Genomic DNA, 22,000 nt, shown 5'->3' with positions numbered 1-22,000 from the left:
CCGTATACCTCCGAGCCAGCGGTCAACTCCCCTTCATAGTTTGGAAGAGGATCTCAAGGCTTTTAATTTACTATTCCAACTCCAGTCCCCGTGGATGGTAGGGAAGGTGTTGGATAGTAAATTAAACTATTCCCTATCCTAGAGCGCCCCCCAGCGCAAGTCGTTGTAACAACTTGCGTTGTAAAAGTTGCGTGGTAAAGGTAGTTTGTTGTAAAAGTTGCATTGTAAACGCTGTTCCCCATATCAGTGCACCAAAAATATCACCCACTGTTACTGAAAAACTTGCTCTTTTGTCATGTGTTAGTCTTTGCTTTATTTCATTCAGTTCATGACTATTTTGGTTCAAGTGGTATACTCTCAGAAAGACAATAGCAAAATAACAACTTCCATGCCAATGTGCAGGCAAACTATAGTAGGCTTTATTACCACACACATAATAGACTCCTGGAAAGACAGGATCAGTTACACCCTTCAATCCCCAACCTTCAGTTATTTGGAATGAATGCTCACATTCACTAGAACCAATGAAATAGGTAATATAGTTAGTTTTTGTTCTAAGCAAACAAATTTTACTCTTCTGTGACAAGTCCAGGGACTTTGCAGCATATTTCTCGCCTTTCTCGTAATTTCCTTCTCTAATATCCCATGGTGGTACCCGTGACTTCTGTTCAGCATCTTTCTTTTGTAAACTCTCCCTTCTATTTTCTATAAAAAGTTTTTCTTCAACCCGCAAACTACAAGTTAGGTTTTTTTATAAGCACATTCTGGGGTCGATTCCGATTCGGCAAAGAAAACCGTCCGACAATTCGTATTCGTAGCCGTTTCCGTACGAATCGTTCAAATCCGTCCGAATTACGTAGTACGATCCGTTGTCAAAAAATACGTTCCAATGTTTGCAAAACGTACAAAAAACAAGCGAAAATCCGTACGATACAGACTCGGAAAGTGAACCGTACGATTCGTTAACATGCCGTACGACCCGACAAGTACGATCCAGACCGGGGACCGAGAACGCGATCCGTACGGGAAAACGTCGTCGCGTATGAACTGCGATTTGTATGGAAAACACCGCGTATGAGTGAGCCACACAATCAAATACGAAACGAACCCCACCTGAACGAAACGCACGCGAACCCCATAAAAACGTCACGTATGAGCAAGCCATACAACCAAATACGAAACAAACCCGCCCTTAACGAACCGCACATGATCCGCGTAAAAAACGTCGCGTATGAGCGAGCCACACAATCAAATACGAAACGAACCCTCCCTTAATTAAGCACACGCAAACCCCCTAAAAACGTCGCGTATGAGCGAGCCACACAACCAAATACAAAACAAACCCGCCATTAACGAAGCGCACGCGAACCCCGTAAAAACGTCGCGTATGAGCGAGCCACACTATCAAATACGAAACAAACCCCCCTGAACGAAGCACCCGCGAACCCTTAGAAACAGCACAAGGAGGGTGCAAACGACTCGCACAACACCACAAAAAATGTCTCCTCTGTACAAACCATTGGAAATGAATGTCCTGGCCAGATCCAAACAGGCAAACAGAGGGCCCAACTCAGACCCACCCCTTATAACACACCCACCATAAAATTTCAAACTAAGCCCCACCCACAAATGGACCAATAAAAAGTGCCCACACCACAAACCATCATCCTTTGCAACATAGCCATTTAGCTACAGACACAAAGACACCACACCAACAACTGCACACATCCACCTTCACACATACCCACCCTATCACATTCAGACCCACACACCCCCCACTCACATTCAGACCCACACACCCACATCCATACACACCGTCACCCCCCAATCACATTCATCCCACACCATGTCCGCACAAAATAATCCAAATTTCACAAAGGAGGAGATGGAGATCCTTGTAGAAGAAGTCATCAGAGTCGAGCCAAATGTGTTTGGCGCATTGGTCAGACAGACCCGCATAGCTGACAAAACACGCCTGTGGGAGAGGATCGTCAATAGGGTCAATGCTGTTGCACCCATCAGGCGCATCAGGAAGGATTGCCAGTCAAGGTGGTACGATCCGCAGAGGATGGTGAAGCGGAAGATGGATGAGGACTACGCCAATAGCCAGCTCACTGGAGGTGGTGGTCCCCGCAGAGCAGTTCAGTACCATCCCTGGGAGGAGAAGATCATGGCTCAACTCAAGTAACATGGGGGTAATGGCATCCACAGTCCAAGTACAAAAAATGCCAGCAACAAGCGCCAAGCACCCGCCGCCCATAACTATATGCAAAAACAACGCTAATGCCACTAACATGTGTATGCCTCATTGACAACCAAGGTCATGCTATGTCCCATGCTACAGGAAGCACAGACCCAAGAATGGACGTCCGGTATTCTGGGAGGGTTGCTGTGACAAAATCCATCCTGGGACTCCAAATAAGACCCAATTGCATGGGCGTCTGCAGGGGGGGCAAGGAGGGCTTCTGGCCCACCCTGGATCGCCAGTGTGTCTGGTGTGGGCCCAGTCAGGGCCGGCCCTACTCCATCATGCTTTTGAAATGGTGCCATTGTCCCAGGTGGCAGCACCCTCCATTGGGTGGGAAGGGTGCAAGGGGGTTGCCGAGAATTGTGCAAGGCAGAGGGGAGGAGGGTGCAAGGGAGAGGGCCAGAAGGGTGCAAGGCAGAGGGTGAGAAGGGTTCAAGGGGGAGGGCCAGAAGGGTGCAAGGCGGAGAGGAGAAGGGTGCTTGGCGGAGGGGAGAAGGGTGCAAGGTAGAGAAGGGTGCAAGATGGAGGTAGAGCAGGGTACAAGGTGGAGGGGGAGCAGGGTACAAGGTGGATGGGGAGAAGGGTGCAAGGGTGCAAGGGAGAGGACGAGAAGGGTGCAAGGGGGAGTGCCAGAAGGGTGCAAGGCAGAGGGGAGGAGGGTGCATGGGGGGTGGCCAGAAGGGTGCTAGACAGAGGGGAGGAGGGTGCAAGGGGGATGGTGATGAAGCTAAAAATGTTGCCACCCCTATCAACATTTCTGAATACGCCCATGACCAATTGCACTCATTCCATAAGGCCCAGGTACACACCCATGCACCATGCTCAATGCACAGGGAGTGGGAAAGTACTGACAAGATAGCTGACACTGGGCCCTGGTGTAGGCAGCACAAGGCCCTCCTGTGACCAGTGCAACCACTAACACCAGGACAACAAGGCCAGATATCTTGGACAGGAACTCACAACCACTGTCATGGCAGCATGCTCCATGGGGGGACAGCCACATCACGAGGGACGCCCAGTTCCAAATCAGACTCCAACTACCAGCACGGCCTGTCACACACACCCCTTACATAAACATAGCCTCCTGGGACAGGCAATGGAGTGCCCCACTGTCACAATTGTCATGTAACACAACAAAAAAAATACAGATCAGATGAAGCATCCAAGCAAAAAATGCACGGTGCTGATTCACAAGTCCCTTGCGCTTCTTTCACGACGCTGTTGCTTCACCTTTGTGATGCAGCAGACGCACAAAAGTTTCGCCATGTTGCTGGGTATTTACAAGGTGATGCATCTGGGAGATGTGCCACGTGCTAAAGCCCTGCTCTAGAAGTAGGTGTACTGGTCTGGCAGGGGGGGGGGGGCGGTGGGTGGCTGTCACTGCGCAGCAACACCTCCCAAAAGTGGCTGAGTGAAATCTTGAAGATTTCACTCAGTCACTTTTATGCACATGCTGCCTCAAAACCCTGTGCATGTTTGAAGCAGGCATAAGGATTGGCGCAGCATTGTGCAGATAAAGCCACACAGAGCATTACTGGATCTGTGTTGCGCAGGCAACACAACTCCAGCAATGTGCCACTTCTATGGCACAGATGCGTGGCGCAGATGTGCCGTTTTTCCACCATGGTGATCCGCAGTGTAAATCTGTTGCATACATGCTGGCATAGCTGTGGTGAACAATGACTGGCAAATCACTGCTGACATGCATGGCTGTGCCAGTCATTGTAAATAGTCACTCACATGTCAATGACTCCGGAGCACAGATCAATCTGACCCCACAACATACCCATCCACAAGTGAACATTGAGAACAATCCAAAGCATAGACAACTACGAGGTGGAACAGTGGCAACGACAATGTATATGAAAATTGGATGTTGTGTTAAATGGCATTAACATTGTCTGACTCTCACACCCACAGGTCAATGTGCTGAATCTACCCCCAATGAGGGGGGAGATGAATCACAGTCCCAGGCTACGCAGGACCCTGATCCTACCAACAGCGACGCCTCTCACCACTCCATGAATGACCCCAACCAACCTGGCCCCTCTGGAGCCCAAACCAATGCAGCAGCTGGATCAGGGACATCTGTGCCAACCACCACACCCATTCCTGCCACATCCCAGCACACATCTGGGAGCCCTGCCCACACTCCACAACTGAGCCAGTCTGACAATGAGGGACAAGGTTCGCCGGGCACCCAGGAGGTGGCAGACAACACCACCACTGCCATCCCTCAGGGGTCCCGTTGACCCGATATGCCCACAACCGAAGGCCAGGCTCGTGTGGGCAGGGGTGGTGGGATTGGCACCAGGCGGAGGCGAGAACCTGATCAGCCAGCTGCAGGGCCTGGTATGTCTGAACTACGAAACATCATGGAGGCATACCGGCGGGACACCAGGGAGTTCAGCCAGGTAGTTGGGGCCCTCACAGAAATCAAAAACCTGCAGGCTGAGCAACACGCCAGTCAATGAGAACACCAAGGGCAGATGGAGGCAAGACTGGATGAGCTCTTGGAGGTGCAGAGGGACATAAGCCATTCACTCCGACGGATCGCTGACAACATGCAGCACCCTCTCTGTGTCACCAGACAAGAAACATCGAGGCGAAGACCGCCAACAGGCACAGGGAAGGAGGAGGAGGAATCATCCGACGGGAGCGTCCCATGCATCGTGATGGCCTGCATATGAGGATCCCCAAGGAAGGTGTGTCGTCCACAGAAAAGACAGTGAGAAGCAGTGGGCCATGCGCATCTCCCAGGTCACCTGGTCTGGCATCTTGCCTTTGAGTGCAACAGCATCACCTTATTGACTGTCCCACTCTCCCACATGGACTTGCTGGTTGCAGTCTGAACAATGATGCCAAGCACTGTGGTCTGGACTCTGTTGACTCAAACTGCAAGGCATCACATCTCCTTTGTGAACTTTGGATTCCTAGCATTTTTGTACAGCACCTAGCACTTATTCACTTTTCCCGCACAAGATAGATAAATAAACAAAAGAAACACAATAGAATTTGATGTTGCAGTCTTTTTACATGAGTCAACAACATACGTGTAGGGATATGTCAAAGTATGCCAGAGTGTGGAACAAACTCAAGCCATCAATACACTGGGATGTGAGCCCGGTTGAGGACACACATAGGTCACAATGTATCATCAAATACATACAAGGAGCGCAATAGTCACCCGTGATGGTTTCAATCTGCTGAGGGGGGGGCTTGCCCTACTGCTCTGACAGACAGTTTTGGAAGAGTTTCATGAAGGTGTAGAGGTCAATGGTCATGAGGAGGTGCCCAGGGAGGGAGTACCAGTTCTGTTTGGTGATGTGGGAGAACTATCTCCCGCATGCAGCTATACTGTGGATGTGATTTATGGTGCCCAGGGCACATGAGTCTGTACGGAGTTGGAGCAACGGGGTGTTGGATGGGAGACGTCCATGTTCGTCTTTGGGGCTTGGGGCTGGGGTTGTGGAGTGTCAACTGAGTGTGGCTGAGTAGTATGAAGGTGTTCCTGCAGTTGACAGTGAGACAATTGTATGCATCACAGGTAGACGGTCATGTGGCTGTGGCAGGGGATGTTGAGGATGAGGTGTGCGCATGCACCCTGGATGTGCACAAGTCCTCCTGGAGTCTGTCTCTTGTTCCTGTGTAGAGGGTGTTGCCATAGTTTAACCGGCTGGTGTTGTGGACCTGGGTGACTGTCTGTCTTGACTAGAAGTGGATCTATCTGAAGATCATTTGCAGCATTGCGGAGGGACTTGCAGCATGAGGTAGTGATGGTGTTGACTTGCATGGTCATTGTGAGCGAGGAGTGTACGATGAGCACCTGCTTGCGTGCGTGGCCACTGTGTTTTTGTGCGCCTCCCAGGCCGGTGTGACACAAGGAGTTGTCCCAGCCGTAAGGGGACATTCCTCAGATGATGAGCTCAGTCTTGTACAAGTCCAGCCTCATGCGGCTGATGTTCATCCATTTGTCAACAAACCTCATGCCTTCTTGAATGTTGGATCTGGGAGTGGTTGGATCTTTGGTGAGGGTGAGGAGCAGCAGGGTGTCAATGGCATAGGACATGATGATGAGGTCGTGTGCGCATGTGATGTTGGAGAGGGGGGTCATGGAGACATTGTAGATTGTCACGCTGAGAGATGTGGCCTGGGCTCGATGACCCCAGTGTACTACGCGACGAAGGGGAGATGCGGACTCCCTGGGCCTTGCTGGGGAGGTACTTGGCAATTTCATTCTGGGTCTTCCTGTGGATCCCAGTGTTGGAGATGTGTGATCTGACAGTGTGGTAGCACATGGTGTTGAATGCCGTTGAGCAGTCGATGGGGTGAGGGTGGTGGCCTCACCATTGTTGAGCAGGGTCCAAGATGTCATTGGTGGTGGCAATGAGGGCTGTTGCAGTGGGGTGATTACTGTGGAAGATGGTCTGGGGCAGGTTGCCTGGAGATGTTTGCTTGGAGGCAGATGGTCAGTTGCTCCTTGACTGTCTTATTGATGACATTTGCCGGGTAGTGAAGCAGGGTGATGTTCCAGGACATCCTGCAGTACTGACGTCCGTTGTCAAAGAAGGGCATGGGTTTCGGCATGCCTCCAGCTCCCTTGGAAAGTGGCATACTCAAATGAGACATTCATGACGTGCCGGATGTGGGCTTCAAGGATGGTGTATGCTGTGATTGAGAAGTTGTGTGGGAAGGCTCCTAATGGAGAGCTGGAGTGGGTGGTGTACATGAGCCGGGTGTTGTCTTTGCTGCTGACGGGAGTCCAGGACCTGAGGGGGGTATGTCTTGTGGAAAATGGCGCTGTCTGCCTCTGTGTGGTGAGGCTATTGTGTACATCCATGAGCTTGGAGTGGTAGTAAGTTGCAAGGGATCCCCTTCGCCTTGCAAGGGTGGGATGTCTTTTGGATGGAGAGCTGGGGTTAGATAGTTCACTCACAATGCCGATGAGGTCATTCATGTTGTGTGTGTTGGTGCCTAGGACATACCTGAAGGTTGTCCTCTTGTCCGTGCTGATGATATGGTGATGTCTGTGTGTGGAGGATTTCAGGGTTGAAAGGTAACTGATGGTTGTTTGTTTTACAAGGTGTGCACATGAGTCCAGCTAGACCTATATGAGTCCAGTAGGTCTGCCTTCTCTCTGGTGTCTTAACTGTTGTTGTGCTTCACAAGAAAGTCCGCCAATCTGTCAAAAGTGTTGAATCAGTCGCTGATCCAGTGTGTGCGGTTGCAGGGTGTGGCGGTGTGGCGGTGTAGTTGATTGGAGTGTCCTGTGTGAGGGTGCCACACAGCTCGTTTGTGTTGACTCTGGTCAAGCTTTTCTGGTGGATCTGAAGCAGAGTGTGGTGCAGCATGTTGTTTTTTGGACAACTGGATGCAAATGTTAATGTACCAATGCAGGATGGTGGTGTGGTTGTCCTCCAGCCAGGAGTTGCTGTCCCCCTGACCCATGTAGTCTGTGTAGGTGAGGGCCTGCATGCTGATGTAGTTGTCCAATGTCTGAGGACCAATCAGTAAAGCCGTTTCCCAGCTCTGTGGTCTCAGATTTTGCCACAATTTCAGAGGAAGCCTCTCTGCTCGAATTACAGTTGTGTAAATCCAGTTCCCCTACTGACCCCTTGCCCGCCAAGCAATACAACATCCTTTCTAAGATTCACAATCACCATTTAAACGCCATCTGGAACCTTTCCCTCAGATTGTGCTCTAATCCGGATGCATGGAAACCCACGTTCCACCTGCCCATCTTAAGGAAAGGCAAACGCAGATCCTGAATCTCCTTGCAATCAGAGACCTAACTCTCTTTTTACCAGCTCCGGCCAATATTTCAGTGAATGTATTCTGGGAGCAACTGATGGCTTTTGTCGAAGATAATAGCCTCCTTCATGACTCACAATCCAGCTTCCATCCCGGCTATAGTACGGAGTTGGCCTTCATTGAAATGGCAGACTCTATACGCTGGGCGGTCGACGGAGGTACCAAGGCGGTGTTGGTGCTGTTAGACTTGTCTACAGCATTTGACACCGTCGACCATCCCATTCTTCTGAACCGCCTAAAGACCATAGGCGTGGGGGGGCTCAGTTCTGAACTGGATATCGTCCTTACTATCTGAACGCACACAGCAGCTCGGGACTCATCCATTCATCTCCCCAGTAAAACCGCTGAAGTGGGGCGTGCATTAGGAAAATGAATAGAAAATATGAAGAGGTGGAAGGTAGGGTGGAACAGGTTGAAGAGAGAACTGGGAGACTGGAAGACGAAGTCACAGACTGGCAGAATGCAAGAACAGAGCAAGGAAAGGTGATCGAGGACTTACAGTGGAAACTGGAAGATTTCGAGAATCGCCAACGACGGAACAATCTACGTTTTTTGGGCCTAGAGGAAGGACTGGAAGGGAAGGATCCAAGGGGGTTCATGATTAAATTACTAAAAGACGCATATCCAGAGGCGCAGTGGCACTGGGAACATGAAGTACAGAGAGCACACAGATTCCCAATGACACAGAAGGGAGGGAGAGGTACTAATCAGAAAGGCTTGCCCAGGGCAATGTTAGTTTTCTTCGGGAATTTCTTGGCTAGGCAGGAAATTATGGAGACTGCTAGACCAGATAGGAAAAAGTCAGTCGAAGGGATTACATTTTTTACTAGGCCTGATTTCTGTCACACGACTGTGGAAAGGAGATGGAAACTCAGGCAGCTTATCACTCCTTTCCAACGCCAGGGCTCCGAAGCATACTTAATGTATCCATCTAAGCTAAAAGTGGTCACAGGGGGGCGCGTCAGAATGTTCTTTTCGGAAATAAAGGCAGGTGAATATCTTGCAGAGATCACAGAGTCTCAGAAAGGCAAGAAGAGTAGGGAATCTGAACCAGCATAAGATTCATACGGAATTGCTAGTATTGAGTATGGTAATTCACGGGTAAGTTGGGTGGGAGGAGGAAGCGACACTACAGTAGAGAGCAGCCACATATAGGTCAAGATTGACCTATTTGCCTGTAACAGGGGGGGGGCAACAAGGGGAGTGGGGGGCAAGGGGGGGCTGTGGGAGGGGGGGGCGGGAAGGCGGTGGTGAAGAATTAAGGGTATGTACAGCACAAGTTAAGAAGATATGTAGACACGAAACAGGTGGCAGTAAAAATCTGGAGGAAAATGACTGTGGTCTTTATTTCAAAATCAGATGGCGATAAGACTTGCTACCATTAATATTTGTGGTTTGAATGATGGTGGGAAAAGGCAGAAAGTAGCGGCCATGTGTAGATTATTAAAATTGGATGTTATATGTCTCCAGGAGACACATGTGAGAGGAAAAGATAAATATCTTATGGATCAGTTAGGGTATGAAGTTTTAGCATATACGCAGCAAGATGTTAAAACAAAGGGAGTGGCCATACTTGCAAAAAAAGGAGTTATGTCAGTAAAGAGAAAGAAGGAAGATGTTGAAGGTAGATGGGTGGTGGTAGAAGGAGAAACAGCTGGAGGTCGATACACAATTGTTTCTGTATATGGCTCTAATGAAGATGGCAGCACTTTTTACTCTGCTCCTCACAAAACTATAGCCAGACTAGATTATTTCTTAGTTTCTAGCCCATTAATACCAGAAGTGAAAATAGAAAAACTACCTCGGGTTTCCTCAGACCACAATCCACTTGTGTTGACTATTTCTCAGAATTACAACTCCAGTCACAAAGAATATAATTGGACATTTGAAAGGGGGTTACTCAAAGAAGCCGACTATGTCAGTAGAATGAAGACGTGGATTAGACAATTCTGGGAGATAAACAGAGGTACGGCAGCTACAGGAATGGTATGGGACGCATTCAAGGCAGGGATAAGGGGGGAAACACTGGCTTATACTCTACACAGGAGCAAGAAAGAGAAATTGGAATTAACTAGTAGGCTACAGGATCTAACGAATTTAGAACAACAGCTTATTCAGTCGGTCATAAATCAAGAACCTCTTGAGCAGATCTTATTAGAAATAGAGCTGAAAAAGGCAGAGACCGGTGAGAGATTGGCAAACAAAGCAGCGAGTAACTATTTAACAAAAAAGGAAAAATGTTATGAGTTTAATGAGCGGGTTGGGCATATTTTAGCAGTTCGCATTAGACAGGATCTGGCAGCCGCGGAAATTAAAGAAATCAAGAATAAAGCAGGGAATGTTGTGACTAAGGTGGAAGATGTGAGGGAGGTGTTTAGGGAGTTCTATTCAGAACTTTATGATCAAGACTTGAGAATTGGGGAGGAGGAGATAGAGGACTACTTGGCAGGCATTCCCCACAAAGAACTGACTGTGGAGGATAAAGAGGCTTTGGAGGTACCACTATCACTGGGTGAAATACATAATGCGGTAATGAAACTCCCCTCGGGGAAGGCTGCAGGACCTGACCAAATACCGGCGGAATTCTATAGGGTTTTCTGGGACACTATGGGGATTCATATGCTGGAAATTTTAAGGCATGCACAAATGGGGGGAAACATACCACAATCATGGGCCGGTGCAAGTATTATAGTTATTCTGAAAAAGAACAAATCGCATTTGGATCCTGGCTCATATAGGCCAATCACGCTTATGAATGCGGATGCAAAAATATACTCCAAGGCTCTCTCACAAAGACTCAGCAGGGTAATCGAGGGGCTGGTATACACAACACAGCATGGTTTTATACCGGGTAAAGGGACTACGGAACACACAAGGAGGATGGCTACCATATTGGATGCTGCGGGTGCTGCAGGAGACCCTGCCTCGGCCATCTTCTTGGATGCAGAGAAGGCCTTTGACAGGGTCTCCTGGAGCTATCTGTGGAAAGTCTTGGAGTGGTTTGGGATAGGAACAGGCTATATAAAGGCCATAAAGGCATTATATCTGGATCCAACAGCCAAGGTGAGGATAAACAGAGGGTATACTGAGGGCATACGCATAAAGCGCGGTACAAGGCAGGGCTGCCCGGCCTCACCACTGTTATTTGCTTTATATTTAGACCCCCTTCTGCGAAGATTAGAAGGGAACCCAAACATTCTCCCGATTGGACTATATGCACATGAGTATAAGACACTTGCATACGCGGATGACGTGGCAGTGGTTACACCAGAACCAGGGTCGGCTATTATAGAAATCGAACAGGAGGCCGTACTCTTTGGCGCAATTGCAGGTTATTCATTAAATAAAGGAAAAACACAAATAATACAAAACAATTGGGTAAACTATCAGGATATAAGAGTAGCACCCAAAGTTACATATTTAGGGGTGAAGATTACAGCTGACTTAGATAGGCTAGTAGAAATCAATATGAGCCCGATGCTGGGAAAAATCAAAACAAATACAGAAAGAATGAATAAGTTACACTTGACCTTAATGGGCCGAATTAACGTTATCAAAATGGTAACATTCCCTAAAGTTTTGTATTTATTTAGATCTATACCCTTATTTTTTGATAAAGTATGGTTCAACAAGTTGGAAGCGATTTTGAACAAATTTATTTGGGTCAAAGGGAAAACAAGAAGAGCCTATAGACACTTAACTGTAGATAGAGAAAAAGGTGGTTGGGGAGCACCAGATTTCAGGCTCTATTACTGGGCTGCTGTGCTACAATATAGTAGGGTGTTAATAGGTGGGGGAGGTCCAGAAGATATAACGGGAACTGAGGTAGGATTAGCCAATGTTTACACTACACTACTGGGTGAGGAGGCTGAGAATGGGCTTTTAAATACAACTGACTTCACGTATTTTAAACATACGAGATTTAAGACCTTGGAAGCGCTATATAGGGTGTGGAAAGGAGTGGCTAAAAAATTTGGTTTAGGCAGATTTAACAACTATACGAGACTGTATACAAATTGCTCACTGCCGAGGGAGATCTTTAAGGATGCCACTATGTATGATTGGTATAATAAGGGCATAGTGAAAATAGGGAATTTGTTGGATAGTCAGGGCAATATGTTACAGTTTGGGTCGCTTAAAAAGAAATTTGGACTAGAGCATAATAGCTTTTATAAGTATCTTCAAGCTAGGAGTTTTCTAACACAAAAACAAGGCGGCTCAGCAGGGATGGGACAATGCAAAATTATGGAATACATAGAAACAACTAATAAATGCTAGATAAGACAACTATATGCTGAATTGAAAGAAAATAAATCAGATGAAAGGGCGAAATATTCGCAAAAATGGGCAGAAAAACTGGGGTCTGGCCCAGAAACTCTTCAGAAGTCATTGGATTTGGGTAGAACAGTGTTATGCTCGGCAAACCTCCAATCACAGCATTTCAAAACAGTGTTCTCACTTTATCATACCCCGGCTAGAATTGCCCAGTGGGGTGGCACAACGGGAATATCATGCCCGCGATGCAATGCGAACGGGGCAGATATTGCGCATATGTTCTCGCAGTGCCCACAATTGTTCACTTTGAAAATGGCCATTGAAGAGTTTTTTGACAAAACACTCAGGATTAAGATTAAACTTATGGATGAATTAATTATTTTAGGGGTGGTAGACACGGCAGAAGCTATGCCAGTAGAGTTTATTTTTGTTGCAATTGCAGTTTATCGCAATTGCATAGCAAGGAATTGGCTGAACAAGGCTCCTCCATTATTTTCAGATTGGATTGCCAGCCTCCTCACTATATACAATCTAGAAAAAGCAATATATGAGAGGAAAGGCAGAAGGGCTAAAGCATTAAGTAATAAAATATGGCAACCCATCACGAGGTGGAAAAATAGTAGGATAAACCTTGAATAGCATAAGAAAGTGTTATATGTAATGCTGTTTTGGATAGGGTAGCTTGTATTGTATTTTATTTATATCTGTTGGATGAATTTTTTACGTTATAATGTAATGTAATGTATATATAATCACCTGAGAAATTGGAATGTGCTGTAAACATATGTTGGAATATCTGGAAAATTGCTGGAAACATTGAATAAATATATTTAAAAAAAAAAAAAAAAGTGGGGCGTGCCGCAGGGCTGTGCTCTGAGCCCTCTTACTTTTAATATTTACTTAACCCCGCTGGCTGAATCGATTGCCATGTCTGAACTCAAAATCATATCATATGCTGATGAGCTTCAGCTTCTATTCACCTAAAATACTGTGTGTGCCTCAAATCTGGACCCATTTGAAAATTGTCTCAACATTTTTGTGGCCTGGATGGACCACACTTTCTTGAAAGTTAATCCAGATAACACCTAGGTCCTGTTTTTTAACCAATCCTCTCCCCTCACTTCCAATCTGTGGTGGCCAGAGGAACTGGCCATTGCTCCGGCACACAAGAACTTGGTCAGGAATCAGGGAGTTAGATGTGACAATCAGCTATCCCGTGCCACACAGGTACAAGAGGTGTGGGCCACTTGTTTTGGCAAGATTAAAATCATCAAGACATGTATTAACTATCTGCACAATGTAACTCGGAAAACGGTGGTTCACACACTGATCACCTCCCATTCAGACTACGCAAAAGGCTCATTTGTGGGTCTCACATTAGGCTTGCTCCATATATTGCAGACGGTCCAAAACGCTGCTGCCCGCCTGGTATGTGGAGTCTCACTTCGACAACATATCTCCCCGTATCTTAGACTACTACATTGTCTGCCCATGTCTAAACGAATAGATTTCAATGCGCTGACACTCGCCTTCAGGGCAGGACAAGGCCGTGGTCCAGGCTACCTTAGGAGAAGCCTCCGTCCCTATTGTCAAACACGATCTCTACATTCCAATGACAACCACTTGCTCATTGGTCCTTGGTTTTCAAAACCTAAATCAGGAGGTCAAACCTTTCAGGCAGGAACCACCCACTGACTAAGCCACCTCTTCTGCTGCGTATGATTATGTCTGAATATGAGTCTCGCAAAGCAATGGACACCTGGCTATTTAGCCTGCTTGATTAGTTGCTCCTCTGCATGTTGCATCATTTTCTGCACACTACAGCACTGGGACACCCCGTTGGGTTAGATGTGTGCTCAAAAAATGACTATTAATATAATTGTAGATGGCTTAGCAAAATTGAGGCTGTAGGCCTGGACATCTGTAGATGATAGTTAGACTGAGGGTGGTCAGGGGGTTGGTGTGAAACCTGAAGTGCAGATGTTTGACAATGCTGAGTGTGTCCTTGGTGTTGTATGTGATTCTGAGGGTGTACTTCAGACAGAATTGCAAATCATCCTCCTGTATTGTTGTTGCGGTCCCTGCGGGTGATCTAGTATCCGTCTGTGATTGCAATGTGTGCAGAGGATGCGTTCAACCAGGTTACTGTAATGAAGGTGATGTGTGGGGCTGTTGTGTTGAGGAGGTAATAGAGTCCAACAGCGTGCTGGTGGATGTAGCGGGTGTGCAGTAGTAGGCAAATTACCTGGTTGTACGGACATGGTATGACATGCGAGGCAGCGCAGTGTTGGCATTAGGAGTTGCACAAACAGCCTGCGAAGGTGTCATGGGGGCGCTTAGGGGTTGCCTGACAGCAGATGGATGATTGTCTGGTGTTCACTGTTTGGAGGGTGGGTGGAGCATGAATCTGTTGTGTTACCTGCATCATGGAAGGACCAGAGTGTCTTGCACTGTGCACATTGCAGGTGCTGACGGTCCTGCCTTTGGCAAATAGGTGGTGCAACAGTGGCACTGACAAGCTGCTGCCTGCCTTAAGAATGAGTGGAGGGAGGGAGGAGCATCTCGAAGGCGTGTGTGTTGCAGAATCAGGGCACTCTGTGTTACGGTGCCGCAAGGGAGGCAGCAGCAGGAATGAGTGAACACATGACGGCGGAAGGGGTGAGACACCATGCATAAACTAGCACACAAAGACAAGGTGGTTTGAAAGGCACAATGTAACAGGTGTATGGAAAGGAAGGAGTGTCTGGTTACTCATGGCTCACTGAAAGAAATTGGAAGAACAATCACCAAATATGACAGGCACAGGATCAGGCACCAAAAGGCTAAGCTGCGCACAGGACAGACAGGATCAGCAGGTGTTGCCGTCCCGTTGTGGGTAGCAAGCCTCAACAATACATACACAACCATGTACTTCATGCACAATATGGATCATTATCTATGATAAACTGCATGCATGTTGCCACAGTACACATTCTCCCATATGCACAATCTTTGTAAATAATGCCATAGATGACGCATGCAAACTGGCAAGAGATCTGCGGTGACAGTAATGAGGCACATTGTACTGTGGGGAACATATTTTCTACACAAATGGATCAAGTTTGTGTTGAGGACATGCTGCTTTAGCCAATGTCCATAGCCAGTGCCATTGCTCGGAAGAAAATAACAGTTATGCAATTAGTTTACCTGTAATGCTGGTGAAACAATCTGCACACGACTGCCTGGGACTGTCGGTTCCTTGAATCCTCAGAAACTTGCGATGCTCAAAGTGGTCCATCTCCCGATAGCCCCTTGGTCTGAGTATATAAAATTTATTGTTTAGTTAATTAAAACCATAACAAAACGAAGATGGAAGAGAATTTAACTTGGTCTGAGTAGAAATGACTGACTCAAAAGGGTGCATTAAATCAATGGGGTAACACCCACAAAATCAAAGGACCTGGGTATCAATAATATACAAAAACAATGGCCCTCGACTATTAATTAGGTTGGCTTAGTCCACAAATAAATTTTTAGCTTAGAAATGCGATTCAATCTGCATTCGAAGAATCAAGCTACATGGGAGACAATGGTTAAAGGAAAAGCAAAAAACCAAACCCACATTTCAAATTTTGTATTTATCAAAAAAATGAGATGACACAAATATTTACATTATCTTCAACAGTTCAAATAAACGGCGCAAGGACTGAGAGAATAAAGTCAAGGTGAAAAGGGGTGCTCAAGTGGAGAAGAAAGGAGAAACATTAGAGCATAGATTCAATTATTTACAAAAAACACACAATCAGACGGTATTATTTCCGCTGATTAGGTAGGCCTGTCCAAGATGGTTATTTAAAGACAAAAACAAAGGGGACGGTGGAGAGTACAGGCACAAAAAACTAAAATTGTCGACGTTTCGACCCTTGTGCTCTAGGGAATTTTGCTTCCTCGGCTGCGGGTCTTCCTCAGGACTAGGGGAAGGGGGGGGGGGGGGGGAAAGAGCAGGGTGCGGGGCTGGCCGTGATCGCTCTCTTTGTCTGGATCAGCCACCAACACAGCTGGTTAGGTGCGACTCCCTTCTCGCTGGTTGTGATTCACCTGGCCGGTAATACAGGGAAGTATTAAACACAGCGTTTGGAATTGGAGACGGCGTCTGGTGCTTAACTCGTCTGAACCCAGTATAAGACGCAGGGTGATAGCCTTACAGGCAACTTGGACCCCAGCGGGAGCAAATCAGTGGCAAAATTAATCTCGAAGCCACAAGTTTGGAAACAGGGGCAATTATTGTGGTTTAATACTTCCCTGTATTACCGGATTGCCCAGGAGGCGCCGGTAGGAAATTTCTGCCACATATACTACTGGTTTTAATCTTCAAACAACAATTTAAATTCAATAAGAGACCATCTGAATTCAAACTAGGTGAATCACAACCAGCGAGAAGGGAGTCGCACCTAACCAGCTGTGTTGGTGGCTGATCCAGACAAAGAGAGCGATCACGGCCAGCCCCGCACCCTGCTCTTTCCCCCCCCCCTTCCCCTAGTCCTGAGGAAGACCCGCAGCCGAGGAAGCAAAATTCCCTAGAGCACAAGGGTCGAAACGTCGACAATTTTAGTTTTTTGTGCCTGTACTCTCCACCGTCCCCTTTGTTTTTGTCTTTAAATAACCATTTTGGACAGGCCTACCTAATCAGCGGAAATAATACCGTCTGATTGTGTGTTTTTTGTAAATAATTGAATCTATGCTCTAATGTTTCTCCTTTCTTCTCCACTTGAGCACCCCTTTTCACCTTGACTTTATTCTCTCAGTCCTTGCGCCGTTTATTTGAACTGTTGAAGATAATGTAAATATTTGTGTCATCTCATTTTTTTGATAAATACAAAATTTGAAATGTGGGTTTGGTTTTTTGCTTTTCCTTTAACCATTGTCTCCCATGTAGCTTGATTCTTCGAATGCAGATTGAATCGCATTTCTAAGCTAAAAATTTATTTGTGGACTAAGCCTGACTCAAAAGGGTGATCAGGTGAGGGAAGGAAAGGAAGGGAACAGCAAGGAGGGAGATCTGAAACAAAGGTAAACAAGCATAAGGATTTAACACTTCTTGTCACTGAATCACAGAATACCTCAGGACCTATACTGTAACAGTTACACCTGTAAAGGACAACAACAGCCACTGTATCGTAGTTGGGATCAAGGTAATGAAAATAATACTAGATCTGAGGATTGAACAAGGACACATAAAAGGTAGCAGCGTTTTGCAGCTAAATGAAGGGGGTATAACGCTCTGCAGGCTGCTTCAATGCAATTAGAGCCATGCGGTTATCAAGGAAATCACATTGTATTAATAACGCTCCAATAAACAGAAATTTCAATGTGCTGCAGTGCTACTCACACAAAGTCAACAATCCGTAGTTACCCCTGGGAATCAGTGAGGGTCAAGAAGGGAAATTACACATCACCCGCAAGAGCATTAAGAAGATCATCCAACAAGGGAGGGAATTAGGTAAACACAAAGAATCCCTGCAAGAGCTAGTCATTGGCTCGTCCAACTGGGATTTGAAATGCCTAAAATAACAAGCTGCTGGATTGGAACTCATCAGAGAGTAATGAGGAGCAATGGCACAAAACCACCCTTACCGTGACCAGAATATGCAGCACGCCACAAGAGAATCCTGGGATTAACGTCACCCGACTGGTGCCACGGACGCGTTTACATTTGCTACAGCACAACGTTGTGACGTCATCAGCGCAACATTCCTGGCATCATGGGAATAGAAAGTTAACATCAACTTACCAAGAAGGCTTGCAAAGCAGTGCTCTCCACCAGCCCTGAGTAAGCGACGTGACAGTGACATGACATACTGGCACAAGGGGAAATGCATCCATACAAACATACTCACCGGACATTTGACAGAACATGTGGGACATACGCTGGCCCACACCTTCACAACATGGTTGATTGGAAATCAAAACTGTACTGGCACACAAGATTAAGTGGATGAGCCAAACACATCCTGCTGCACACAGTAATGCTGCAATTCCCCATAGAGCCTGTGGTTGTGATGTTCCACACAATGTCAACCGGTGGTATCCGCAATGTGTCAGTGTCAAGGTTTACACACATTGATGCATTCACCAGAGTAAAAACCTCCACAACAGATGACTGTCACGAAGGGTGACTGTCCTGTCATGGGGGTGGTTCAACATGAAATTTGATCCATGGTCATGAGACATGTATGGATGGTTCTACAACATGCAGAGAAACAGTTCCCACACATTCTCAAACCATACCAACCCCAAACAGCCTGTTTGGATCTCTTACCCGAACTGACATTTACACAAGGGCTTACCGTTAAAATTCGTTGTCAAAGACATGGGCATGTAAAAAACTGGAAAAATGTAGTAAACATGTAAATTTCTAGCTCAGTCATTGCGAATTTCAATGTGGCCTGACATTAGCATTTGTGTGACACAGAACACACACGTCAAGTTACATTGCATACAGCTGGACACACACATTGCAACACATGCCACTCAATACTACAAGCCTGCACACTCATTCCCAGTGACTCACCATTATGAGAAGAAGTTGCGTATGAGCTGACTCCGGATATCATCCTCCTCCTCCTCATCACTTGCATCGTGACCAAGACCTTGATCCTCAACGGGTGGATGTTCCTGCTCCTCAGGAACCAGGATGAGTGGCACTGCCTTCTCAACTGCCTTGTTGTGCAGCATGCAGCACACGATGAAGATATTACAGACCTTGGTCGGGGAATATGGGAGGTATCTGCCAGTCTTATCGAGGCACCAGAATCGGCTCTTCAGGAGGTCAAACATCCGCTTAATTACTCGCCTGATCTGCCCCTGTGCATTATTGTACCGCTGATCTGCAGCTTTTCTTGGGTTGTGGAGAGGTGTCATTAGCCATGGCATGTTGGGATATCCTGCGTCACCTACAAATATACATCATTATACTGTGTGAATACTCCTGAGGCGGAAGCCGGGAGAAGTTACTTATTTTTAACAATTTACGAGTCGTTTTTAAAGTGTATTTGTGTGACTGAGACCTGTGCACTGCTTAAAAAACTCGTGGCACTACCTGGCTGGAGCTTAGCGCTTGTCAGCTGCTGCTTCGCTCACAGGTAGCGTCCTGCCGCCATTCCCTTGGTCGAGGGTCCCGCCAGGCACGCCCACCGCGGCTGGCCACGCCCCCTCCCTTTCAGCTTTAGTATAAATTAAGCGCCAAAGCGCCAGCGCCTCATTATACTGTGTGAATACTCCTGAGGCGGAAGCCGGGAGAAGTTACTTATTTTTAACAATTTTCTCAGCTTCTGCCATTCAGGAGACGTATTAAGACCTGGCTCTTCCCCCAATAAATGCCCGTCTGACTGCTTCCCGGTCAACCGTCAACAGAGTATTCTCCAGCGCCAGGAAGCCTGCAAGGTATCAGCTGCGCTCTACAAATATTCAAAATAATAAATAAGTGGTTCAGGAGATGCCTTCAGAGCAAAAGATACTGAGACACAGAGGACAAACAGAGTTTACCCACCAACAAGATATGCCCGGTTGTTGCGCAGCTGCAGCATCATTTGTGGCACCCTGCTACGCCTCATGATGAATGCATCATGGCACGATCCTGGAAAACGTGCACAAACATGGGAAATCAGCATGTTAGCAAGACACACCACCAGGGCATTTATTGAATGATAATGTTTCCTGTTGTGGTAAGCCTGCTCCTGAGCCTGTGGTGGCACCAAATCCACATGTGTCCCATCAATGGACCCAATGACATGTGGCATCCCTCCCAGGGCATAGAATTCACCCTTGACATCTGTCAACTCTTATGGAGTTGGAAATCTGATGAATTCATCAATGTGCTCCAACATGGCTGCTAAAACATCACGCAGGACACGGCTGAACATTGTTTGGGACATTCCCCCGACATCCCCTATGGTTAATTGAAATGTACCCGTTGCAAAAAATGGAAGGCTGCCATCACCTTTAGCTTGGGGCTCAGCACAGTAGGATACCTGTGTCGTGGTTGGAGATGTGGTTCCAGCCTGTTCGTCAAGTCCTAAATCAACTGTCGAGTGAATCTGTAACGTCGGATGCAGGCATGTTCCCTCATGGTAGCCAAGTCTGGAAATGGCCTTGGTAGAGGCGGTGCCCTGCAGGACATATTTGGGAAGAATGGAGAATATCTGTCAGCCAACATCAATATCAATGTACATAACACATGCAAAACTGCTAGTACACATCAGGTCACTATGGAGTCTGACATGTGCAATACATCCAGGACCATATGACAGCTTGCTGGCACTCCTACGACAACCCAGATACACCTGTTGATTCACAATTAAACATGACATGCCCTCAAATGAGCAGCTGGGCTGCTATGAGTGAACAGCCCAAGATATCACTGGAGTGGCACACGTCACAATACCTGCAGTGGAAGGTTGTCATCCCATCCAGACAGCTGACTGCAAGGCACACGCACAGGTCACATGGAATGTCAAATGTACATATCAAACACATTGCGATTAAGGTGTGCATGTGACAACAAAACAACACAGCCATTGTCACGATGCAGACATGTATGCCTGGGGAAAAATGATGTCTGATGCCATCAGACCCAAAAGCCGTTTGAATGCACATGTGGCATGGTGTGCGTACATGTTAAACCCTTTTCATTTCAACACAGACCCATGTTAGATGCACCAACAGCAGATGCAGTTTACGGAACACAAACAGCAAGCTCAATCTTTAACAAGACACACACCGGAAATAGTCTTATAGGGTTATGCTGAGCGTGAAATGTCAAGTGACAAAGTGCCCCTGTCCCTGGCATCATGAGACAGGTTCCCGAAGTGATGAATGTGCCATCCCGGTGTTGATGTGCATGACAACATCTGCATAATTATACATATGGGACAAGTGTAAAGGTGATGTGTACCACATAGTGCCCCATCATACATGGCATGTGTCAACAGGTCCTCACACATCAACTGTGCAACAAGATCAGATGCCCTGTGCTATATCACTGCCTGCCACACCTAGGGCCTGCTCATCTAAGTATGCAATGACAAGAACTTGATAGACATCCTTGTTTGAAACGTACTTCCTACATCCCTGCCATGTGTGCGCCTCGTATCACTATTGTAATGGTGGCATATGTGAGCGTGTGAAACCTACCGTGTGAAATACAGCGTACCCCTGCATTGGCATCAGCGTGTGAAACATACCATCTGAAATGCACAGTATCCCTGCATTGGCATCAGCGTGTGAAACGTACCGTACCCCTGCATTCATTACATCATGTGAAACGTACCGTCTGAAATACACCGTACCCCTGCATTCACTACAGCATGTGAATCATACCGTCTGAAACGCACCATACCCCTGCATTCACTACAGTGTGTGAAACGTACTGTCTGAAATGCACCGTACCCCTGCATTCACTACAGCGTGTGAAACGTACCATCTGAAATGCACCGTACCCCTGCATTCACTACAGCGTGTGAAACGTACCGCCTGAAATGCACCGTATCCCTGCATTCACTACAGAGTGTGAAATGCACCGTGTGAAATGCACCGTACCCCTGCATTCACTGCAGCATGTGAAACGTACGGTCTGAAACACACTGTACCCCTGCATTCACTACAGCGTGTGAAACGTACCGTCTGAAT

This window comes from Lissotriton helveticus, chromosome 7 (assembly GCF_964261635.1).
Source record: "Lissotriton helveticus chromosome 7, aLisHel1.1, whole genome shotgun sequence".
Classification (NCBI taxonomy): Eukaryota; Metazoa; Chordata; class Amphibia; order Caudata; family Salamandridae; genus Lissotriton; species Lissotriton helveticus.
The sequence above is the reverse complement of the archived record's forward strand: the minus strand, read 5'-3'. Positions refer to the sequence as shown.